General features: G+C 48.0%; 1 long non-coding RNA gene across 1 annotated transcript; it reads right to left on the bottom strand.

Annotated features, from left to right (window-relative positions):
- Positions 1–433: 433 nt before the first annotated feature.
- On the bottom strand, positions 434–18,532 carry LOC117508005. The gene is made up of 3 exons (XR_004559938.1): positions 18,363–18,532; positions 15,197–15,202; positions 434–445 (listed from the first exon to the last, which is right to left on the bottom strand). It is a non-coding gene; the product is annotated as an uncharacterized LOC117508005 (long non-coding RNA).
- Positions 18,533–26,668: the final 8,136 nt, after the last annotated feature.

Raw genomic sequence — 26,668 nt, 5'->3', positions numbered from 1 at the left:
GCAACCTTAAAGACTTTCAGCTGAAGCAGATAATGAGATGTCGTTCTGCATTTAAGCCATGTGTGATTCAAGCAGAATTGCCGGGAACTCGACCTTGTGATGTTCGTTTGTGAGACGCTGAGGACCGCGCCTGGGTTTGACACATCGTGCCTGTGAAGGAAGAAGGGTGAGGGACACATGCTGTCAGCACACATCTGAGGTGATTAATTGTTTGACTAATTGTTGATAGTAACTTGGTATTTTGTTACGCAGTAGATTTGAATTGTGATGAGAATTGTGCAGCTCGCTTCTCACTGCCGTGGCGTGCGGAGTGGTAATCCTCCACCTGTTGTGAGAAGCTGCTCATTTACATAAAGCTTAAATACAGACCTGAATGTGTTGCTGATAGTGTGTGCCTTTTGAAGGATATTGATTGTAGCTGCTGACTTACCTCACCTTTTCTATCCTTCGCAGAGAGTCGGTTTGTCGTGTCCACCTGGGGGGTGTTTGGCGGTAGAGTGAGTCCAGAAGCACCGGGCTTCGATCCTTTTAGGCGCTAGAGAGCGTGCCAGCCTTCACTCCACCAGACTGACGCATCTTTTGTTCATACGCTTTGTTATGCACCAGAGGGTGGAAAAATAAATTGTTTTGTTATTGGAACCGCTTTCTGGTTATTTTAGCGCTGGGTTCCGTCAGACGCAGGTCCGCTCCTCAACCCGCATCGACACATAACAAAGAGTTCAAAAACATTTGGAGAAGATATGGGAGCAATTACAGCATCTCGCAAACCAAATTAAACAAACAGATGCCCGCGTTACGGAGCTTGCAGCGCAAGCCGTTCCACTTCCTGCTGCTCCAGCTGCGGCACCATCGATACCGATGCAGATAACTCCGTCACCCAGAGATTCGGCTTCCGAACCAATTACTTGCCATCCGGAGCCTTATGTGGGAAACGTTGAAGCCTGTGCTCCGTTTTTGATGCAGTGTTCTCTGGTTTTTGCTCAGCGACCGGCTTCCTTCTCTTCTGATGGTAGCCGTGTCTCATATGTGACAAATTTGCTCCGAGGTGATGCCTTAGCTTGGGTCACTGCGTTGTGGAGTAATAACTCTCCATTGTTAGGATCCTTTAAGGATTTCTCCCGAGAGTTCCGATTGGTTTTTGACCATCCGGTGAAAACGAATACCGTTGCCCAACGGTTGCTGAATCTCAGGCAGGGGAGGCAGAGTGCGGCGGATTATTCCGTGGATTTCCGAATTTTTTCTGCTCAGTCCGGTTGGAATGCCGCAGCTTTGAGAGGAGTGTTTGTGGATGGTTTGAACGATTTATTAAAAGACGAGCTAGCAGTCCGTGACGAACCAAAAGATTTAGATGAGCTAATATCTTTGGTTATTCGTCTAGATGATCGGATAAAGGACCGTGGACACGAGAGAGGGTGGACATCAGAGCGGGTCTTTTTGTCTCGGGGCTTTCCCCGACACAGATCTGGGCTGCCTCTTCTTCACCCCACTGAGACTCCTCCGACGGGACCTCTGGCTCCTCTTGCGGATGAGCCCATGCAGCTCGGACGAGCTGAAGCCGCCATATTGCCCCGGTCACATAAGCGTCAAGAAAGATAGTGACGACGTATCTCCAGGTGTTCTTGGACAGGCATAATAATGGACACAAAAAAAAGGGGGAGACCTTTGGTTGTTTAGTTATTTGGGCTGTTTTTGTTTTCATGTAGGGGTTATAAATTGTTTGGGATTTAGAGGCGGTTCTGGTGGAGTGAACGACTGGCAGTTCGGAGCTCGGCTGGACTCAGGTAATCATTTGTTTTCATTATTTGGATTTAGGTAATTTCTGTTTGAGGATTGGGTCATTTTGTTTTGTTTTTTATTTCCCTGCTTCCCTAACCCCAACCTCACAGGCTCTAAGACCGTTTGTCTTTTGGGTTGTGGGGTGGTGCAGGTTGGTCACGCTGAGCATTTCTCAGAAGACCTCTGCACCTGGGGGGGGGGGGGGGGGTTGTCAGGGGCGTTTTTTTGGGTTTGGTTGGGGCCCGGTTCCACTCCAGCCCCGGTGGGCCTTTGACCGTTCGTCATTGGTGTTACCGGGGTGTGGTGCAGCGGGAACATACCTCAGTCGGAGTGGTGGGCCGATCTGTGCCGTTCGCCATTTCGGTAGTTCCACCCCTCCCGATGGGCTGGTGGTATGGTCGGGTTGTGGCACTGGACGTATTTCCGGTTTTCCGCTGCGCTTAGGGGATGGGACTGGGTTAGTTTTTCCTGTTTCCTTCCCCAGCTTAGTAGTTTTGTGCCGTTCGCCAAAATTGAGCTAACGATAGGCTCTGGGAGTGATCTGGGGTCTTTCGGGGTGCTGGGGGGGGGTAACAGGGTTTTTCGGTTGTTTTATTTGCCCCCGGGGTGGTTTAATGGAGTCCGCCGGGGGTTGGATTTTTGTGTTTTTTGTGTTTCCTTCCAGGTTCCACCTCCAGGGTTGATGGGACGGTCCTCTGGGGGGGAATTGGCTTGTGGAGCCGACTAGCCAAGTGTGGCCAGGTCTGGGGTTCCTGGGTTGTGGGGAGGGTGCCTCCTGGGGTTGATGGTACAGTCCTCTGGGGGGCGCTGTTGCTCCATGTGTACCTGGGGACCTCTGTGGGATTCCGGCTCTGGCTGTTACTCCTGGAACTGGCGGTAAAGGTCTTCTGGGGGGTGTTGGGCTCTGCACGTCGTTCTGGAGGGGTTGTTTGTTATTTTTCTTTGTGAATTTATGTTTGTATTGTGTTGTTGGGGCTATGTTGGGTTATTGCATTTGGGAGTTTTTCTTTTCTTCCCGGGGTTGGATGGGACGGTCCCCTGGGCAGGGTTTGGGTGGGTTTTGTGTTTTTTCTTGTATGTTGGGTTGTATATGGGACTCTTTTGGGGTTTTTGTTGATGCCAGCCGGCCTTCCAGCCGCGGTGCCCTGTCCTGCTGTCTGCTGTGGACCTTGGGAGCGTTATGCCGTCTGCTTCCTGTCGTGGACCCCGGAGGGAGGTGCTGTTCTCGGGCCTGGTCTGTTCGGTTGCCGGGAGGCTTCCCGTTGATGGGGGGGTACTGTTGTGTGTTGGGGGGTTTGGCTGGATATTTTGGTGTTGTTTTCTTTTCTTTGCTCTCCAGGTGGTATGCAAACTGGGTTTTTGTCTGTGGAGAAGGTGCTGGCAGAAGAATCCTTCACCCTCATCAGCACTATTGGCTGCACTTGTGGAGGATGTTAACGTGCAGGCTTAATGACTTGCAGCACCTGTGGATGATGCTCACATGCAAACTTAAAGACTTTCAGCTGAAGCAGATAATGAGATGGCGTTCTGCATTTAAGCCATGAGTGATTCGAGCAGAATTGCCGGGAACTCGACCTTGTGACGTTCGTTTGTGAGACGCTGAGGACCGCGCCAGGGTTTGACACATCGTGCCTGTGAAGGAGGACGGGTGAGGGACACATGCTGTCAGCACACATCAGAGGTGATTATTGTCTGAATGATCGTTAATAGTAATTTGGCATTTTGTTACGCAGTATATTTGAACATTGATGAGAATTGTGCAGTTTGCTTCTCACTGCCGTGGCATACAGACTGATGATCGTCCACCTGTTGTGAGAAGCTGCTCATTTACATAAAGCTTAAATTCAGACCTGAATGTGTTGCTGATAGTGTGTGCCTCTGAAGGATATTTGCTGTAGCTCTGTTGACTTACCTCACCTTTTCCATCCTTCACAGAGTCAGTTTGTCGTGTCCACCTGGGGGGTGTTTGGCAGTGAATCTGAGTCCAGAAGTGCCGGGCTTCGATCCATTTGGGTGCTGGAGAGCGCGCCGTCCTTCACCTCGCCAGACCACCGCACATTTATGTTGTACACTAATTATTGCACAGGAGGGAAATAAAATTGTTTTGTTTTTGGAACCGCTTTCTGGTTATTTAGCGTTGGGTTCAGTCAGACGCTGGTCCGCTCCTCAACCCGCGTCTGCACATAACAGCTACATATATTTATTAGATAGAAATCTTGCACATAATTAATGCATCAATTTTTTGAGTGCAGTCGTGTGTCAAATATCGGCAATGGGAGGACAGCTTTAGACTTATTCTATGCAGTATGCACACAAAACCGGTTATTTCATTCAATTTTTGTTCATAAATTCATTAAAATTTGTGTTAATGAGCACTTCACGTTTGCCAAGATAATCCATCCACCTGGCTGGTGTGGTATATGAACATGCTGATTAAACAGCATGATTATTGCACAGAATGTGTCTTGGACTGTCATATTTAAAATTTGGAGTTGATATTGAAATGAAGATGCTGAGGAGGTGTGGAAGTGGGATATGGTGAGTCAGGGCTGGTGTGGTTACATGTGGCCTGTTGTTGTGAGATTTCAACATATTTGTGATCAAAATTTGAGAGAAACAAGCCTTTTGTATACATAAGAATTCTCAGGCCTCTTACTTCATTGCATGAAAAATGGGAACAAAACCAAAAGTCACAGATACAAGTGGTGGAAGAGATAGTTCATTGTCGGGTATCTGTGCTTAGAGCCAAGGAAAGTGTGAGAAGCTTGAATATCCAGGAAGGACTTGGAGTAGAGTCTCTGATTCTTTACTTCGAAAGAAGTCAGGTGAGATGGTTCAGACATTTGGTGAAGATGCTCTGTGGTTGTTTCCCTAGAGAGGTCTTCCAGGTAAGTCCAGAAGAGAGGAGGCCTAGGTAAGACCCAGGATACGATGGAGGGATTATATTTCCCACATGACTTGGGATCGCCTCAGGATTCCCCATGAAGACATAAGCAGCAGAAAATGAAAAGAAAACCAAAGTTTTGCATTCATGTTTTTGTTGAATATAGATAAAAGTTAATAAGAAGAACAACATGAATCCACAGGGACGTACGGAGAGCAGTCATGACAAACAAACTTGTTAATCCACAATTTGATGTCTATGGAGTACAGATTTAGGGATAATCATTTTAAGCATCTTCTTCTTTCGGCTGCTCCCGTTAGGGGTCACCACAGCAGATCAGCCAATTCCATCTCACCTTGTGTCTTCCTCTGTCACACCAACCACCTGCATGTCATCCCTCAGCACATCCATAAACCTCCTCTTTGACCTCCCTCTTCTCCTTCCTGGTGGCTGCATCATCAGCATCATTCTCTGTATATACCCTGGGCTCTGCACATGTCCAAACATCTCAATCTCACCTCTCTGACTTTGTCTCCAAAGTGTCCCACCTGATCTGTCCCTCTGATATGTTAATTCCTAATCCTGTCCATCTTCATCACTCTCAAAGAGAATCACATCTTCAGCTCTGCCACCTCCAGTTCTGCCTCTTGTCTTTTTGTTAGTGCCACCGTCTCTAAGCCATACAACATAACTGGTCTCACTACTGTTTTGTAGACTTTCCCCTTCACTCTTGGAGATATTCTTTGGTCATAAATCACTCCTGACACCTTTCTCCACTCTGCCTGTACTCTCTTCTTCACCTCTTTATCAAAATTGTTACCTAGAGCCATGTAAAAATACTTCATGTCAAAGACAACACAGACTGTAAAAACAGATGAAACCAGAGCAATGAAAACTTAATAAAACCCCATCTCCACTGCTACTGTACATTTGACTGCTGATTCTTATCAATAATCTCAAACAGAACATATGTAGTTAAATAAATTGTTATATAATGTCATACTTTTCTCTTAAGTAGCTGAAGTTGGCGTGCTCAGAACAAACGGGTAGAGTCACAGAATTTTTAAAGAACCTTCTTTGAAGTACCACTTGATCTTAAGCTCACTAAAGGGAACCTCCTTTTTCCCACTATGTACACAGTGTGCAAGATATTGTGTTTTCATGTGCTTATGTTGGCCCCGTGTCCCCATGTCCATATAGATTTTTTTCTCTTTTTCTGGCGGAAAAGTGCTGAGTGAGCTTCCCAGCGGGTTCCTTGGGTGAAAATAGCACCCGTCATGACATGATCCTATGACAACAATAAACAGCTAAGAACTACCTTATAATGCAAGGCGATCATTCAGAAACTCTCTGAAAAACTAGTACTCATGAGTACTTTGTTTTCGGAAGTCTCCGAAGCTGTTTGTTGTGAATGCTGTCTACGTTGAGACCGGTCATCGAAGTGCAAAAGTAATCCCAGTGTATCATCAGATGGCCACTAACCCCCTAAATCTAAGTTGTTATGATTTCTTTGCAACATGTCCTTTAAGATTTGTTATTCTCTTGCAAAGATATTCTCATTGACAAATACTTCTGTGTACCGAGCTCATGTGGACAGAAACTCTTCCCAGGCTTCTCTTGATTTCAAAGGCTGAGGTCCCAAAGACATAACTGCCAAGGTAAATGAATTGTTCACCACACAGCAATCAGATACACTGTCGTTTTGTGTGGTTTTGTGTAGTTTTTATTGTTTTAGTGTTGAACGTCAAGGTGGCTTAATGGTTAGCACCGTTGCCTCACAGTGAGACGTTCCCAGGTTCGCTTTCTGCCTGGTCCTTTCTCTGGAGTTTGCATGTTCTCCTCGTGTTACCTGGGTTCCCTCTGGGTGCCTCGGCTTCTTCCCACCTCCACAGACATGCAGGTTAGATGAAATAGAATCTCTAAATTCACTATGGGTGTGAATGTGCACATTTTTCAGTGTACAGTGGCTTGCAAAAGTATTCAGCCCCTTGGTATTTCATGCATTTTAATTTATTTATGTCTTTTCTAATACAAAAAGTAAATCAGGCTTCTCACTCACTCATCTTCAATCGTTTATCCAGGATCGGGTTGCGGGGGCAACAGCTCCAGCAGGGGAACCCAGACTTCCCTTTCCCGGGCCACATTGATCACCTCTGACTGGGGGATCCCGAGGCGTTCCCAGGCCAGTGTGGAGATATAATCTCTCCACTTAGTCCTGGGTCTTCCCTGGGGTTTCCTCCCAGATGGACGTGCCCGGAACACCTCCCTAGGGAGGCACTCAGGGGGCGTCTTTACCAGATGCCCAAATCACCTCAGCTGGCTCCTTTCAATGTGAAGGAGCAGCGGCTCTACTCCGAGCTCCCCACAGATGACGGAGCTTCTCACCCTATCTCTAAGGGAGACACCAGCTACCCTCCTGAAGAAACCCATTTCGGCCGCTTGTACCCGCAATTTAGTTCTTTCAGTAATAACCCAACCCTCATGACCATAGGTGAGAGTAGGAACGAAGATTGACCAGTAGCTTGAGAGCGTTGCCTTTTGGCTCAACTCCCTTTTCGTCACAACAGTACGGTACAGCGAATGCAATACTGCCCCTGCTGCACCGATTCCCCAGCCAATCTCATGCTCTGTTGTCCCCTCACTCATGAACAAGACCCCGAGGTACTTGAACTCCCTCACTTGGGGCAAGACCTCATTCCCTACCCGGAGTAGGAAATCCATTGGTTTCCTGCTGAGAACCATGGCCTCAGATTTAGAGGTACTGATCCTCATCCCAGCCTCTTCACACTCGGCTGTGAACCGATCCAGTGAGTGCTGGAGGTCACAGGCTGATGAAGCAAACAGGACCACATCATCTGCCAAAAGCAGTGATGAGACCACCAAACTGGATTATTATTATGTTTTTAGTATTAGTAACATTTAGTTGTCTCCTGTATTACAATGACATTTTTCCCTGTCTCACACAGGGACTTAAACATTCAAGAATTGCTAAATAAGCTAAGGGGGCAGCTTTCTCATCCTTCAACTAGCCAATATAAGAAATGTTGATCAATACACACTCCAATCAGACACCAGAGTTTCACTTTCAGCTGCACTGCACTCATGTTAGGAACTTTTAATGTGTCGCTCTGCTTTCGCTGCGAAAATTTGCCCCAGTGCATCATCAAATAGGAGGAGCTTCCATTCTGCTCGCCGGCTCCGGTTGTCAGTCAATTTAACATGACGGACCTTGATCACACGGAGCGAGTTGTTGTGGAAAGCTGACAAACGTCATGAGACGTTCCCAATTCGGGGAGTATTATTATTTTCTGCAGGAGCTGCCTCTGGATGACAGCCGCTTTCAGCGGTCCTTCCACCTCTGCAGGACCCAGTTTGAGGACCTCCTGTCCCATTCACGCGCACATGTAAACAATTAAAAAAAAAAAAACTCTGCTGCGCCTGCTGTAGGGCTGCTCCTCACTCTTACCCCAAAAACTCTGTCATAATTGTGTTTAGAAACCAGTCACCATTTGTTTTATTATACATCTGTGTAGTTAATAAATAAAATAATCTTCACGGACAATTCGCTCACGCACGCACGTGAGAAAAAAACTCCGCTCCCCCTGCTGCAGGGCTGCAGCTTGCTCATCCCCCAAACTCTGTCATACTTGTGAAATAAAGGACAAAAGGGACATAAGTCTTGCTCACAGGCTGGGTACCAGATACAGGACATGTTCACATCCAACTCCAGGCATCTCCACGTCACTACATATTCAGTCGCTGATTGGTCATCGCAGTGCGACAAGATGAAAAAGTTCAGATTTTTCAACTTGGGGAGGATGGCAACGCGACGTGATGTGACGCAATATCGCGCCACAAATGTGCCATTCGCTCAAAATTGCTTCACTCTCGTCACTTCATTCGCGTCCATCGCGTCGCGCTGCATGGCTTGATGCCACAACGCGTCCTTCCATAAGGATTACATGGCAACCTGTCGCTGCTGTCGCTCGCGTCCTGCCCGGTGTGAACGTGGCTTAACACATTCACCTTCCATAGTTGACATTTCTGTAATGTGGTGTATGCAGCACCATGTGGCACTAGTGCATGCTACTGGACCTGACCTGATTCACTGATACTATAATACAGTGGATCTGGAAAATATTCGCGGTGCTTCACGTTTTCCACATTTTGTTATGTCATAGCCTTTTTAAAAAATGGATTAAATTATTTTTTTTGTCCCTCAAAAATTCGACACACAATACCCCATAACAACAATGTGGAAAAAGGTTTTTTTAGTTTTTGAAATCAGATGTACATAAGTATTCACAGCCTTTGCCATGAAGCTCAAAATTTAGTTCAGGTGCATTCTGTTTTCACTGATCATCCTTGAGATGTTTCTACAGTTTAACTGGAGTCCACCAGGGGGTAAATTCAGTTGAGTGGACATGATCTGGAAAGGCACACACCTGTCTACATACAGTGCCCTTCAAAAGTATGGGGTATGATATTTCACAAATTTTAATGTGTTTATGCCATTTCAAATACAAAAAGTAAATCAGGTTTCTCAATATAAAAATTTCTAAAATTATCTTCCATAAACTCAAGCTGAAAGAAAATCTCTGCAACTTCATATAAATTAATTAAAAATATAAAAGCCAAGATGATGGGTTGCATAAGTAATGGAACACTTTGGTATAATACCTGTAAACAGTTTTATTGCCAATTTTCATCAGATAGACAATTCAACAGACAAGTCACAGGATGGATACACGAACATTTCCAAGTCACTGAAAATGTTTTGGACTTTATTTACATCAATTATGAAGAAATACAAACTGTATGGCACTAAATCTGTGTGGAGTAGACAGTTCTCAAAAACTGAGTAACTGTGTAAGAAGGAGAAGAGTGAGGAAAGCCACCAAGACACCTAGACAACCCAGAAGATTTTGTATAACCAGGGGTACAAAATGCAAAACTGTGGATAATTTCTGCAATCATAGCCACAGAAGTCTATAACTTCTTCAAGGTTAACTGATTATTTACAGGCATTACACCAAAGCACTCCAACACTTATGCAACCCATCATGTTGGCATTTAAATTTTTAATTGATTTATATCAAGTTGTAGAAATTTGCTATGAGTTTGAGTTTAAGGAAGATCATTTTAGAAATTCTTATATTGAGAATCCTGATTTACTTTTTGTATTTCAAATGGCATAAACAAAATCTGTGAAATATCAAATGGCCCAATACTTTAGGCACTGTATAAGGTTGACAGGGCATGTCAGAGCATAAACCATGCATGAAGTCAAAAGAAATGTCTTTAGGCCACTGAGACAGGATTGTCTCAAGGCACAAATCTGGAGAAGGGTACAGAAACATTTCTGTTGCTTTGAAGGTCCCAATGAGCACAGTGGACTCCATCATCTGCAAATGGGAGAAGTTCAGATCCACAAGGACTCTTCCTAGAGCTGGCCGCCCATCTGAACTGTGATCGGGGGAGAAGGGCCTGAAGCCCCTTTCACACTTGCATACAGTTGCGTTGTGATGCGTATGGAGTACGATGGAAAATTGCACAGATTTATCGTAGTCCCTGTGTATGATGGCATATGGTTGCGTTCCTAGTCTTGATTACAGTTGGGTATGGTTGCTTACTGTATGCTTACTGCCACGTATGTAGCCCTCGCTGCTATTTTTCTGCCTCTCACAGTCTACTTCTGCCTACTTTTTGTTTTGGGTTTTTTTTGGCATTGTGGAAATGCGCTCCATTCTCACATCGGTATATGAAAGCAAATGGCACTTGTGTTTCCAGACGCACTGCTGCCTCCTCAGGGCTCGTAAGATCAGATCACAAAGTTCAGAGTCTGTTGTGTGCCCCCTCCCCCCCAAAAAAGTAGGAAATATTGCTATTTAAACTCACAAGCATATTTAAACATCCGGTTTCTTGTTTCAGCATTCTAGAGAGAGAGAGAGAGAGAGAGAGAGAGAGAGAGAGAGAGAGAGAGAGAGAGAGCTCTGCTCTTTTTTTCCAAGACTTGCTGTTTCTGTTCTCTGGATTTTGAAAGAAATCCAATTTATGAATTGAAAGAATGTAAACCATGTTTTTCTGATTATCAGATCACTGACATGCATGCAAACGGATGCAACCCTGCCGTAGACCATGCATGCGCAACAGCTCATTCAGCCATTTTATGAACACATGCAGTGGATCATTTCAGTACACACTCGCGCACTGGTGATATTACCTGTCCTGAGCATGCACACGTGCGCTAGTTCAATCACCTCTTGTCAGCATGCACAGGCGCTGCGGGATGTGTGGATCATTTCACCACACACTTACGCTCTGGACCTGTTCTGAGCATGCACACGTGCACCAGTTTGGTTACTTGTAGTCGTGCGCAGGAAAAAAAAAACCTTGTGTGGAGGGGGGAGAAGCTTGAATCCATGTCCATGACAATGTGACAGTTAACATTCTCATAACACTTGACAAATGTTCTTAAAATATTTTGGGAACTTTATTTTGTTAGTTGGGATCCCTACAGTGAAGCATGGTGGTGGCAGCATCATGCTGTGGAGATGTTTTTCAGCGCCAGGAACTGGGAGACTAGTCAGGATGGAGGGAAAGATGAATGCAGCAAAGTACAGAGACATCCTGGATGAAAACCTGCTCCAGAGCGCTCTTGACCTCAGACTTGGGGACGGTTCATCTTTCAGCACGACAATGACCCTAATCACACAGCCAAGATATCAAAGGAGTGGTTTCAGGACAACTCTGTGAATGTCCTTAAGTGAATCTGATTGAACATCTCTGGATAGATCTGAAAATGGCTGTACTCCGATGCTCCCCATCCAACCTGATGGAGCTTGAGAAGTGCTACAAAGAGGAATGCGCAAAACTGGCCAAAGATAGGCGCACCAAGCTTGTGGCATCATATTCAAGAAGACTTGAGGCTGCAATTGCTACTAAAGGAGCAACAACAAAATATTGAGCAAAGGGTGTGAATACTTATGTACATGTGATTTCTTAGCTGCCATCTGCCCTGACCTGCTCAGTTACGTGACATATAGGCGGAGGCTCCACTGGTGGCCTGGATTACAACTACCTCACAGGCCGCCCAAGGTATGTGAGGCTTTGGGACGTTACATCGGACACCATCACAAGCACAACGGGGGCATCACAGGGGACAGTCCTGTCTTCCTTCCTGTTTGCACTCTACACCTCAGACTTCATGTTCTGGTCACATTCCTGCCACCTGCAGAAGTTTTCAGATGACTCTGCCACTGTGGTAGGCATCAGCAGTGACCAGGAGGCTGGTGGACAGGTTTGTGGAGTGGTGTGAACTCAACCACCTGCAGCTTAACATATCTAAGACAAAGGAGCTGGAGGTGGACTTCAGAATCGAGGTGGACACTGTGGACTACAACTCCAATTCCAGTGAAGTTGGGATGTTGTGTAAAATGTAAATAAAAACAGAATACAATGATTTGCAAATCCTCTTCAACCTATATTCAATTGAATACACCACAAAGATAAGATATTTAATGTTCAAACTGATAAACTTTATTGTTATTGTGCAAATATTTGCTCATTTTGAAATGGATGCCTGCAACACATTTCAAAAAAGTTGGGACAGGACAACAAAAGACTGGGAAAGTTGATGAATGCTCAAAGAACACCTAATTGGAAACAGGTGAGTGTCATGATTGGGCATAAAAGGAGCATCCCCAAAAGGTTCAGCCATTCACAAGCAAAGATGGGGTGAAGATCACCACTTTGTGAACAACTGTCCAGCAGTTTAAGAATGATGTTTCTCAGTGTTCAATTGTAAGGAATTTAGGGATTCCAGAAGATTCACAGTATCTGGAGAACTTTCTACACGTAAGCGGCAAGGCTGAAAACCAACACTGAATACCCGTGACCTTCGATCCCTCACTGCATTAAAAACCAACATCAATGTGTAAAGGATCCTACCGAGTGGGCTCAGGAACACTTCAGAAAACCATTGTCAGTTAACACAGTTTGTCGCTACATCTACAAGTGCAAGTTTCTGTGTAGGCTCTCAGTTGTCCAGGTGGTTTCCATAGTAGAGAAGCTTGAATCTTTGACTGGACTGGGTTGCTTGATGCGAGGACGTTTCAGTTCAAATTGCAGAAGCTTCCTTAGCTAAAATTCTTGCTCTGGTAGTCTGACTTCTGTCTTGACTCTTGTAGAGAAGAATAAACAGAAGCCACAAAAGCTGGAGTTTTAAACCTAACCAGACCCCTCCTACCGAGAGGCAGACTGCTATAGGCTAGTGACTAAACAATAGCTCTAATTAGCACCCACTGTGCTCTAGTTAGCACCCTCCTAATGACAGGGCAGCTGTCCCTCCTAACGATGGGACGGACGCCTCTCCTGATGGCTCCCTTGACGACTCTCCTGATGACGTGAATGACTCATTACCATGAACAAAAGACTGAAACTGCTTTGACCTGAGTACCCCATTGTAAACAGGGGACAAAGCGTGTCTCAGACCCTCTCCCCCGGTTAAGGCTGGGTTTGCAAGTGCAAGTTAAAACTCTATCATGCAAAGTGAAAGCCATACATCAACAACATCCAGAAACGCCGTTGCCTTTTCTGGGCCCGAGCTCATTTGAAATGGACAGGCACAAAGTGGAAAAGTGTGCTGTGGTCTGATGAGTCCACGTTTCAAATTGTTTTTGGAAATCATGGACGTGTGCTCCGGACAAAAGAGGAAAAAGATCATCCAGACTGTTACCAGAGTAAAGTTCAAAAGCCAGCATCTGTGATGTATGGGGTGTGTTAGTGCACCACAGAACACCACAAGAGGTCGTGTGCCAATCAGACTGTATAATTCCTGGTTACTCTTGGTGAAAGGTCTGAAAATAAAATATTTATTCATTCATTCAAAGTCGAGTTATTGTGGGCAGGATGTTGGCTTAGTGGTTAGCACTGTTGAGTCACAGCGAGAAATTCCAAGGTTCGCTTACAACCTGGTCCTTTCTGTGTGGAGTTTGCATGTTCTCCCCATGTTTGCATGGGTTTCTTCAAGGTGCTCCAGCTTCCTGCTACTTTCAAAGATATGCATGTGTCAGCCCTGCAATAGACTGCCAGCTGGTTCAAGATGTACTTCATCTCTCTTTCAATGACCACAGGATAGGCCACAGCCACACCATGACCCTTAATTGGAATAAATGCATTTGTAAAATGAATGAATGAATGCAGTTATTATTAAGTACCATTATTTTTTTTTCTTTGCATATTGTAAAATGTGTGTGGAGGGACTGTCTTGGATGAGATGTCTCTTCAACATTGCGTTGAGGTTGGGGACAGTGCCTAAGGCGTGGCAAACTGGGGTGGTGGTCCCCATATTTTAAAAAAAGGGGACCAGAGAGTGTGTGCCAATTACAGGGGAATCACACTTCTTAGGCTCCCTGGTAAAGTTTACTCCAGGGTGCTGGAAAGGAGGGTGTTCTGCTGATAGTCAAACCTCTGACTGAAGAGGAACATTAGAACCCCAAAGTAGGTAATTGTTGTGTTTTAGTAATTAGCATTTTCCACTTGTTCCTTTTAGTTATTTTATAACTCAAATTTGTCAGGACATGCAGTTTTTTTTCACTGTGATATGCCAAAAACAGAAAAACAGGAAAGTTCAAGCTGTATTGTGGCTGGATATTTATTTGAACCAGCACAACGTAATTACCAGTACATTGTATAATTTCCTGCAATTGTTTTTAGTTTTTGTAATTGAGTGTTGTATGACCAGTCCTCGAACAGATTGTTTGATTGCAGGATTGTTGGAATCTTCAGCATGGATTAAAATAGCAGAAGGCCTTGGGTTTTTGTTGAAAAGACAGTCATGTAATCTCCCAGATGTGCCTCACATGGCTTTGAAATCACTGGAGACTTTTTCCTCACTGGCCTGATGTGGATTTCAGAAACAACAATCAGAAACTCTTGGCACAAGAATCGTAAGTAATTCTGTGATGGCCTGCCTTCAAGACGGTAACAAGAGGTGACAGTTCTAATCACCATTGTATAGCCATGACCAGTGGCAAGATATGTGGTTAGGATTCTTTTACATGAATGTAAAAGATGTGCATGGAAAACATGTTGTACTCTGACAAAGCTGGCAGGTTGATAAACTCTTCCAAAGTCTTCATATAGGAAGTTCTGTTCTGCAAAGACAATTCAGAAAATGGAAGAAGACAAGTTTTTTTTGGTGGCAGGGCTGAGGGTGGGGCTGAGGGCGGGGGTGGGGGATTGGTCAATATTCCTGTGAAGTCATAAAAGACTCAAAGCGATAATAGATGGTGTTCACCCACTAAATAACACCAGCTGACAGAAATCAAGGGGCAACAAGTAAAAATATAAACAACCACTTGCAGCGGCAAGTGTGGCATTTTTGTGGAGAGTAGTGGCGTGTAAAAGAAGACTGTGCAGTTGTTTTGGACCTGTTCAAAACTCTTACCACACACCCTGTCATGTGCCAGCAAGCGTGTGGTGGTCTGTGACATGTTTGTGACATATAGTGGTGAGTTGGGTGGGGAGTGCTACATGCACCTCTAAACACCATGCATACACTTTCTGTGTGAGAGGTGATTCTGTGATTCTGTCAGTTTTACTTTGTTGTTGTTGGAAAGGCAGTAAGTTCATTGAGTGAGAGATGTTCTAGTTATAGCAAGGTGTAGTGAGACCTCTAGTGGCGAGTACTGGTAAGTACGGTCTTTAGCTCAGGCTTACACAACACTGTAATTAGTTCGACATGTGGCCGGGGCATGGGCAGCCACACTGACAGCTCAAATTATGTGCGTAGCTGACAAATGTAAGTTTAATATCATGAGAGCTACATGAATGATTGATATGTGTTTGACACTGTATGAGCAGTGTGTAGTTTGGGTTTCATAATATTTGTTCTTAGTTCTGTTGTATTTGAGACCATTTAGCAGTAGGAGCTACATGCTAATGCTAGTACCAGTGCAGTGCTAGCCGTATAGTCTTTGGATAAGTGTTAACAGTAGTTTATTATAATTCAGTTCTCCTATGTGAATGTTGTAGCTGTAAATATAAGCCATTGTATCAGCGCTTAATAGAGTGCACTTCTAATTGTATTTTATTTCCCTTTTTTAGACCACATTTACACTGACAGTGCAAAGTTAGTGAGCTGCTGTATGACGATGATTAAAGGAGCCTAGAGTTATTCCAGCATCCTGTTTGTGTTCCTTACCGACACCCCGGGGTGGATATCAATACCAGAGCTAGAACCTATACAGTCCTTGAGCCCAAGTCCTTGCTATTGAACAGTTGTGTTGATTTTTGCATTGCAAAGTGGCTGTTCAGTACAAGCAGTGACATCACCAAGGTTAAAGCCTCAGTCACCCATCTTAGGAGTTTTTAATCCTGCAATCACCTGGTTCCTGTAGGTCCTACATCTCGCATAACATTTATTTATTATCTTTGTAGTCTTACTACATGGTACAGACATTGTAAGGCCTTTGTACAAGTGGCAAAATGATTGTGCATTTGTCATTAGATAAACGGGTGGACTTGATGCTACCTGTTGTACAGGCATTGTACTATGATCTTGAGATTGTAGTAGGACTGTTGTAGGAACCGCCCAATTGCCTTTTATGTCTTACATTTATTGTAGCTATCTCAAGTTGCCTGTACTTACATAGTACAAAGACCATACATGTCTTACAACCTTTGTACTGCCATCCTGCAATAAGACCGACACATTGTTGACGGTATATATATGGGAAGAACATCAGATAAAAACATCAACACAAGCCTAGTTGTCGACATCTTCATCATCGGTTGGTGATCTCAACACAAGCCTAGTTGTCATCATCTTCTTCATCGAGTGGTGATCTCAGTGATGGCACTTGCAATACCTCCACAGAGACTCCAAATCCTGGATTTGGAGCTGCAGTTAAGGCAAGCTGAAGAAGAACATGATGCTGTTCTCTTGGCATTAATCTATGCACGGAACCAACAGAGGCAGAGAGCCTGATGCAGATGGTGGGTGAGGCCATGGATTGAAAGAAGAAGACTCTTTGGCCAGTATGATACACTCTTCAGGGAGTTTTCCCTTGCCTTTTCCTTTTCTCATACTCTTCATATTTCCTGGTGATACTAGTCGTGTTTAGTGGTCAAAGCTATATCGGCCGCGACGATTCTGATACTGTTTCTGTGATACTATAGTTGCTGACAATGGATCAAGCAACCATTCCTTTATACCTGGATCATTCTCACATGATGCTCTTATGCCTCTTACAATCATTGTAGGAGGATCCTACTAGCAGTAAAGTTATTGTACACTGATCCTACTAAGTAGTACAATTATTGTACAATAATCTTACAAATCCTAAGAATAACACTGGGGATTCATTTTTAGGGTTTAATTGTACATACGTCTTACAATGGTCTTACAACTCTTACAATGGTCCTACAATGACTGTACCATCATCTTGCAATAAATTTCATCTTTACAGCTCTTAGAAAATGTTGAGCATGATCAACAGTGGCCCTAAGATGATAAGATGACTCTAGGACCACTCTAGGAAAAAAATTATCCTGGGATGATTACACAATCATTGTAGGATTTGGCAAAAAAAATGGTCTTAGACCAGTCTTAGAAGCTCTTAGGATGGGTTGTGACTGAAGCTTAAGCTACCTGGGCCCAGGCACAGGTAGCTGTCACCCAGGACCCAAGGTGGTTCCATGGTGTTGTGGATGCTGAGAAACATAGCACCATTGCATGCTCCAAGATTTGAGGATAAACTGCAAAGAAAGAGCACTTCAGCTTTCATTGTCTATCTGTGACCATGTCTGAGGGTAAATCAACATTTGGTTGTTCTTTGCAGCTGCAGCAAGCACAAAAGGTAAAAAATTCTAATGGCCACTCTGACAGCCAGTGGTCGTGAGACTATCTGATCTCAGAAGTGAAGAAGAGTAGGTCCTGATTAACACTTGGCTGGGAAACTATTTGGAAACACTAATGGCTGTGTGCGTGTTCCACCTGGAGTTGCACTGGGAAAGGCATAGAACTCGTGCCAACTGCCAATGCAGACCTGTAGAGGCCCTGCTGTGGCAACCCCTGAGCAACTGGGGGCTAGCCAAAGGTAAACAAGAACTCTCACAGACATTGGCCGCAGGGTTTTTTGTCATGCTTTCACTGAAACTTAGTGGTGGGTGGAGTACTGAACATCACTCCTCAAGTAAAACTACAATTACATCCATAAAAAAAAATGACTTCAGTAAATGTGAAAATTACTCTCTGAGAAACCTACTCAAGTAAAAATTAAAAGTACAGACTATGATAAAAAGGATAAAAATAGAAAGTTCTTTTGTAAATTATTCAAAGTACAAGTTGAATTCTTCAGATTTGAGTTGTCATCTCTTAAGCCCCTTTCACACCAGGCCAACATACAGCTGCGTCATGACGACGTTGAGTTATGCAGCCTAATGCCACTATGCGGAGGGACACAAAGGGTGATGCAAAATGGACGTAATTTTTAAACGTTTAATTTTCGGTGTAGAGCACTGGATGTGGAAAGGAAGTAGTTTTCACGCAAGTTGGGGCACCATTATGGTACTTAAGGTGACTGGATGCCACTCCCACACAAAACCATGCTACCCGACATCAATTTATGATTCCTGCTGCCATTGTTGTCAAGCTATAAATCACGCAGGATTGTTGTCAAACTTTTGATACTCTAACACAATGCAGTAACTATACCGCTCAAAGAGCACATGTGAACAAGTAAAAAAAGAAAAAAAGCTCATTACAGCCTGGCTTCAGCTCCTCGCGCTCACCTCCACAAGTTCTCTCACAATTGAGTTAAATAAAGTCCATTAACTCCTGCTCACAGACTGATTGCCAGCAACAGCACATGTAGTGCACATGCACATCCAGTATAACTGTTCACAGAGGACATCTCCATGTCCACTCACAGATGGTTCACGCGCACATGCATGCGATCACCAGCTGCAGTTCTGCGGTCACAGGAACAATAATAAACTATGGTAAATGGACTGCATTTATATAGCGCTTTCCCAACTGCATCAGATGATCAAAGCACTTTACATATAATGCCTCACATTCACCCCAATGTGACGGTGCTGCCATACAAGGCGCTCGCTGGCTCCTTTCGACGTGGAGGAGCAGCGGCTCGACTGCGAGCTCCTCCTGAGTGACCGAGCTCCTCACCCTATCTCTAAGGGAGCGCCCAGCCACCCTGCGGATGTGGCAAAGCGGACAATTTACTCCTCAATCGTCAAGGCAATTAGAAATCATGAATGAACATGGTATGTCGGACTTCTGACACCACCCTGGGAATTTCACCCAGGGAATTCGACAATTGAATAACTTCAACCTAATGTTGTGTGGGCCGCTGAAGAGGAGGTACTGCTGGCCCACCACCACCAGAGGGCGCCCTGCCTGGAGTGCGGGCTCCAGGCACCAGAGGGCGCTGCCGCCTTACGGGAGCAGCCAGGGTGACAGCTGTCACCCATCACTGGACACAGCTGTTCCACTCAGCACGGAGGTATATCAGCAGGACGGCGTCTCCACCTCAGTGCCGAGATATCGCCTTAAGATTGAGGTAACCTTCTCTGCAAGCATATTCTGTATAATCTGATAAAACTTGTTAAACCTTTTCAGGACAGCTGACTACTGAAAGCTAATTACTTGGATAAGTACTCACCTTCCTGCTTTATTGTGACAAGAGGTGGAGGCGGCTTCTCCCCTCTCCGTTTACTGGGTGCTGTCGCATCCACACCTGTGTGTTTGTTGCTCTCTCCCGCCAGCAGTACCGGATCCGACGAGCGGAGGCAGTGGCCACCTGGGAATTTGGGACTTGGCGGTTCCAGTACTTCTGGGGTTCGGTGGCAGAGGAGATCTGGGTGGTTCCGGTTCGACTAGGACGGACGTCTCCTACCTTCGAGCCTGCCCACACGACACCAGCAGATTTCGGCTTAAACCCCAAATTATTGATTGTTGTATCGGTTGTGCTCGTTTCACAACAGTAAAACTTGTTATTCACCTTTCTCCATTGTCCGTTCATTGCGCCCCCTGTTGTGGGTCCGTGTACCTACACTTTCACAACAGGATATCTCGGCCAGCGTCATGGATCCCGAGGGGCGTCAACCGGCTGTTGAACGGCCAATGGAAGAACAGGGCGCGTCGGCGTCTTCGGGAGGGGTAATCGGTGAGTTGCAGCGGATCCTCACCGCTTTCACCACTCGGATCGATTTAATGACCGAGCAGCACGTTCTCCTAAACCGTAGGGTGGAGGCTCTCGCCGCACAAGTGGAAGCGCGCCCTCTGGGCGCCGCTGCGGCTCTCCCTCCCGAGGACCCTGCGCGTGATAGTGACGTTCCACTGGTCGTTCAACGGTCCCTTCCTCCGTCCCCAGAAGCTTACATAAGCCCTCCAGAACCGTACGGAGGCTGTGTGGAGACGTGCGCGGATTTTTTGATGCAGTGTTCGCTCGTCTTCGCACAGCGTCCCGTGATGTACGCGACTGACGCTAGCAAAGTAGCTTATGTAATAAACCTGCTTCGCGGGGAGGCACGCGCTTGGGCTACAGCGCTCTGGGAGCAGAACTCACGGCTCCTTCATACATACGATGGGTTTGTGCTGGAGCTCAGAACGGTGTTCGATCACCCCAATAGAGGAGAGACCACTTCAACCGTGCTACTGTCAATGAGACAGGGGCGTCGGAGCGCAGCTGCCTATGCAGTCGCCTTCCGCATTGCGGCGGCGAGATCCGGCTGGAATAGCACTGCCCTCCGCGCCGCCTTTGTAAACGGACTGTCACTGGTCCTAAAGGAGCACCTGGTGGCGAAGGACGAACCGCAGGACTTAGATGGGCTCATCGATCTAGTCATACGACTCGACAACCGGCTAGAAGAACGCCGTCGGGAACGAGGCGAAGGACGTGGCCAGGCACGCGTCGTCCCTCTCCCTTCCGGTTCCGACCGAGCTCCGCCCTCCCCACGCTCCTCTGTTCCTGCGCTCCGTGCGCCTACGGCTCCCCCTGCTGACGAAGCTATGGACACGAGCAGGGCAACATTTAGGGCACCTGGAGCACAAAGGAGGCGGGCCTACGGAGCTTGTTTTGTTTGTGGCTCGAGTGAGCATCTCGCAAGCGACTGCCCCGAGCGGTTAAACTCCAACGCCCGCCCCTAGAGACTGGGCCAGGGGTGGGCCAAAACATTCACGTGGGACACACCCACATTGCCACACGACTCCCAGTCACGATCCTGTGTGAGGATTCAACCCTGAAGGCCCCAGCACTGGTGGACACGGGCTCTGAGGGGAATCTGCTAGACAGTAGATGGGCCAGGGAGATAGGGCTCCCTCTGGTGGCTCTTACCTCGCCTGTACAGGTTCGGGCACTAGATGGCTCCCTACTCCCACCGATCACGCATAAGACACCACCAGTAACTCTGGTGGTTTCAGGTAACCACCGGGAGGTGATCGAGTTCTTTGTGACTCAGGCCACCTCCCGTGTGGTTCTGGGTTTTCCCTGGATGCTAAAGCACAATCCCCGGATCGATTGGCCGTCCGGGGCAGTGGTACAGTGGAGCGAGACCTGCCATCGGGAGTGTCTAGGTTCCTCGGTTCCTCCCGGCTCCCACGCTAAGGAGGAGGTCCGAGTCCCGCCCAATCTGAAGGCGGTGCCGGCGGAGTACCATGACCTCGCGGACGTGTTCAGCAAGGATCTGGCTCTCACGCTTCCTCCCCACCGCCCGTATGATTGTGCCATTGATTTGGTTCCAGGCAGTGAGTTCCCGTCCAGTAGGCTGTACAACCTCTCACGGCCGGAACGCGAATCAATGGAGACCTACATCCGGGACTCATTAGCTGCCGGGTTGATCCGGAATTCCACCTCTCCGATGGGTGCTGTTTTTTTTTTTTGTGGGTAAAAAAGATGGCGGGCTTCGTCCATGCATTGATTACAGGGGGTTGAACAAAATCACGGTTCGCAACCGATACCCGTTGCCCTTGTTGGATTCAGTGTTCACCCCCTTGCATGGAGCCAGAATCTTCACCAAGCTTGATCTTAGGAATGCGTATCATTTGGTTTGGATCCGGAAGGGAGACGAATGGAAGACGGCATTTAATACCCCGTTAGGTCATTTTGAGTACCTGGTCATGCCGTTCGGTCTCACTAATGCTCCCGCGACTTTCCAAGCGTTGGTAAACGATGTCTTGCGGGACTTCCTGCACCGGTTCGTCTTCGTGTATCTAGACGATATACTCATCTTTTCCCCGGATCCTGAGACTCATGTCCGGCATGTCCGTCAGGTCCTACAGCGGTTGTTGGAGAACCGCCTGTTTGTGAAGGGCGAGAAGTGTGAGTTCCACCGCACCTCTTTGTCCTTCCTGGGGTTCATCATCTCCTCCAACTCCGTCGCTCCTGATCCGGCCAAGGTTGCGGCGGTGAGAGATTGGCCCCAACCCACAAGCCGTAGGAAGCTGCAACAGTTCCTCGGCTTTGCTAATTTCTACAGGAGGTTCATTAAGGGCTACAGTCAGGTAGTTAGCCCCCTGACAGCCCTGACCTCACCAAAAGTCCCCTTCACCTGGTCGGATCGGTGCGAAGCCGCGTTCAAGGAGTTGAAACGGCGCTTCTCGTCTGCACCAGTTCTGGTGCAGCCCGACCCTAGCCGCCAGTTAGTGGTTGAAGTGGACGCCTCGGACTCAGGGATAGGAGCGGTGCTCTCCCAGAGCGGGAAGACCGATAAGGTTCTTCACCCGTGTGCCTATTTTTCCCGCAGGTTGACCCCGGCCGAACGGAACTATGACGTCGGCAATCGAGAACTCCTTGCGGTGAAAGAGGCCCTCGAAGAGTGGAGACATCTGTTGGAGGGAACAGCCGTGCCATTCACGGTTTTCACTGACCATCGGAACCTGGAGTACATCAGGACCGCCAAGCGGCTGAACCCCAAGCAAGCCCGCTGGTCACTGTTCTTTGCCCGTTTTGACTTCCGGATTACCTACCGTCCCGGGACCAAGAATCAAAGATCGGATGCATTGTCCCGGGTACACGAAGACGAAGTCAAAACGGAACCGTCGGATCCCCCGGATCCCATCATCCCGGAGTCCGCTATCGTGGCCGCCCTCACCTGGGACGTGGAGAAGACCGTCCGGGAGGCCCTGACCCGTGACCCGGACCCCGGAACCGGACCAAAGAACAGACTCTATGTCCCACCGGAAGCCAGAGCTGCAGTACTGGACTTCTGTCACGGTTCTAAGCTCTCCTGTCACCCTGGGGTGCAAAGGACCGTGGCAGTCGTCCGGCAGCGCTTCTGGTGGGCGTCCCTGGGAGCCGACGTCCGGGACTACGTCCAGGCCTGTACCACCTGTGCCAGGGGCAAGGCCGACCACCGAAAGACCTCAGGGCTGCTACAGCCGCTGCCCGTTCCACATCGCCCCTGGTCCCACATCGGCCTGGACTTTGTCACGGGTCTCCCGCCGTCCCAGGGAAACACCGTCGTCTTCACGATAGTGGACCGTTTCTCCAAGGCGGCCCACTTCGTGGCCCTCCCGAAGCTACCAACGGCCCAGGAGACCGCGGACCTCTTGGTCCACCACGTCGTCCGTCTGCATGGGATACCATCAGACATCGTCTCCGATCGCGGTCCCCAGTTTACCTCGCACGTTTGGAGGAGCTTCTGCCGGGAACTGGGGGCCACGGTCAGCCTCTCGTCCGGGTATCACCCCCAGACCAACGGGCAAGCAGAGCAGGCCAACCAGGAACTGGAGCAGACACTACGCTGTGTGACAGCCGTGCACCCGACGGCCTGGAGTACCCACCTGGCCTGGATCGAGTACGCCCACAACAGTCAAGTGTCGTCAGCCACCGGCCTCTCCCCTTTTGAGGTGTGCTTGGGGTATCAGCCCCCCTTGTTTCCGGTGGTTGAGGGAGAGGTCGGTGTGCCCTCGGTCCAGGCCCACCTACGGAAGTGCCGTCGGGTGTGGCGTGCCGCCCGCTCTGCTTTATTGAAGGCCCGGACGAGGGCGAAGAAACATGCAGACCGGCGGCGGGCCCCGGCCCCCAAGTATCGTCCTGGGCAGGAGGTATGGTTGTCCACCAAAGACATCCCTCTGCAAGCGGACTCTCCAAAACTCCAGGAACGATACATCGGACCCTTCAGAATCCTGAAAGTCATCAACCCCGCCGCAGTGAGGCTCCAGCTCCCGGCCTCGCTGCAGATCCATCCAGTATTTCATGTGTCAAGGATCAAGCCCCATCACACCTCACCCCTCTGCACCCCGGGTCCTGCACCACCTCCTGCCCGGATCATCGACGGGGAACCGGCTTGGACTGTGCGCCGGCTCCTCGACGTCCGTCGAATGGGCCGGGGTTTTCAGTACCTGGTGGACTGGGAGGGGTACGGTCCCGAGGAACGCTCCTGGGTGAAGAAGGGCTTCATCCTGGACCCGGCCCTCCTGGCCGACTTCTACCGTCGCCATCCGGACAAGCCCGGTCGTGCGCCAGGAGGCGCCCGTTGAGGGGGGGTCCTGTTGTGTGGGCCGCTGAAGAGGAGGTACTGCTGGCCCACCACCACCAGAGGGCGCCCTGCCTGGAGTGCGGGCTCCAGGCACCAGAGGGCGCTGCCGCCTTACGGGAGCAGCCAGGGTGACAGCTGTCACCCATCACTGGACACAGCTGTTCCACTCAGCACGGAGGTATATCAGCAGGACGGCGTCTCCACCTCAGTGCCGAGATATCGCCTTAAGATTGAGGTAACCTTCTCTGCAAGCATATTCTGTATAATCTGATAAAACTTGTTAAACCTTTTCAGGACAGCTGACTACTGAAAGCTAATTACTTGGATAAGTACTCACCTTCCTGCTTTATTGTGACAAGAGGTGGAGGCGGCTTCTCCCCTCTCCGTTTACTGGGTGCTGTCGCATCCACACCTGTGTGTTTGTTGCTCTCTCCCGCCAGCAGTACCGGATCCGACGAGCGGAGGCAGTGGCCACCTGGGAATTCGGGACTTGGCGGTTCCAGTACTTCTGGGGTTCGGTGGCAGAGGAGATCTGGGTGGTTCCGGTTCGACTAGGACGGACGTCTCCTACCTTCGAGCCTGCCCACACGACACCAGCAGATTTCGGCTTAAACCCCAAATTATTGATTGTTGTATCGGTTGTGCTCGTTTCACAACAGTAAAACTTGTTATTCACCTTTCTCCATTGTCCGTTCATTGCGCCCCCTGTTGTGGGTCCGTGTACCTACACTTTCACAACACCTAAGACACACAGGTTCGTTGTAATTGAGACAGAGATGTGGTTCCCAAATACAAACAATTTATTAACAATTGAAGTTCTAGTTAAAAAGACAATTTTGTAAAAAACTCATTTAAACACCACCAATTATGACCACATGAGGGCGCCCTTGCATCACGCAGCCCGGCAGCACACGCAGCTGGCAGAGTTTTCCAAATGTCCACACTGAGCGTAAAGCCACCGCAGCAAACAGGGCACATCCACTGGTCTCACGGGACGAAATCTTTCAGCAGAGCACCAGAGCAAAGCAGCAGGGCCTCCTTCCACAGCTTGGTCCAAAATCCTACATTTTAAACAAATAAATATAAAACAAATATCTGAAAGAGGAGCTTACTTTGTGCTGTACATACCGAACCGTCCATCACAGCAATCAGCTGTAACTCGACACCACCCCAGAGCGTCAAGAGCACCACAAACTCAGCAGCGCACCACCGACAGCCCACACAGAGGTCTCTGTACAACAAAACCACCTCCTTAAACACTCACCACTACACCTCAACGAGCCTGCAGCTGTGGCCAGCGCCTACCTGTCTTCACGGGAACATGGAAGTGAACACGTCCAAACACCTGCAGTCAGTCTCCAGAAAGAGAAAGAAGAGCACACACACTCCCTCTTTTATGCAAACACTCCTCTGCCACAACCAGCTGCACTCAATCCACCAGCTGAACATCATTAAGGTCATCCATCCTGCTACAATCCACCCCCACAAATTATATCGTCGCCCCGACGATGGAATAGATCCCATTCTTTAACCTTAATCATACCACCTATGTTACATAGGGCCAGAAGGACCAACTTGCACTGCAGACCGTGGAAGATGATGAATATTAGAATGATGACCCGCAGTAACCCTAGTTGTCCGCCGAAGTATAACCTCTTCACTAGGGGGGAGGGAAGACATACTAGACTCCACTGGCAGAGGTGGCACAGCAACCACTGGATCTACTGGTGGACTCAACTGCGGGGAAGCAGGTAAACTCACAACCTCCGCACTCTCCACCTGAGGGGCAACCTGGGTCACCTCTCCCACCCCCTCCACCTGAGGAGCAGGCGGAGTCACCACTTCCCGCACAACTGAAGTAGACGCAGGGTCCTCGGATCCTGACACCAACCACCCGCCATTACGCCACCACCTGTCCTGTAATTGCTCCACCACAGGTGGAGAAAACTCCACAGGGGGCAGAGAATGGGCCACAACCTCATCAGGGGACCCAAGCCCTACCACTACCTATAACAATGAGCGATGAACCTGCTTGGCTCTGGTTAAATCATCCTTAGGGGCAATTGTATAAACAGTCCCTTCTCCCTGTGGTGCCCTCAGGACATGATACATCACAGAGGACCACTGGTCCTGGATCTTATGATGGCCCCGTACCCCAAAATCTCGCAACCAGACCAACTGGCCCTCCTTCAGGGGAACATCACGGACACGCTGATCATATTCCTTCTTATGCCGCTCTGCAGCGGCCTTCAGCCGATCCCGGGCTCCATCAAAAGCCATCTGCAAGCGGGTCTGGTGCTCATGAACAAAACCACCCACAGGCTCCCGAACTCGACCCAACAGAAAATCAACTGGAAGCCTTGGCTCCTGACCAAACATCAACAAAAAAGGATACTCACCAGTTGCCTGATGCGGTGTTGTATTATAAGCATACAAAACCTGGGGCAGACAAGAACCCCAATGATACTTTTGAGACACGGGCAGCGTGCGCAACAGATCATG

This window comes from Thalassophryne amazonica, chromosome 3, assembly GCF_902500255.1.
Source record: "Thalassophryne amazonica chromosome 3, fThaAma1.1, whole genome shotgun sequence".
Classification (NCBI taxonomy): domain Eukaryota; kingdom Metazoa; phylum Chordata; class Actinopteri; order Batrachoidiformes; family Batrachoididae; genus Thalassophryne; species Thalassophryne amazonica.
The sequence above is the reverse complement of the archived record's forward strand: the minus strand, read 5'-3'. Positions and strand labels throughout refer to the sequence as shown.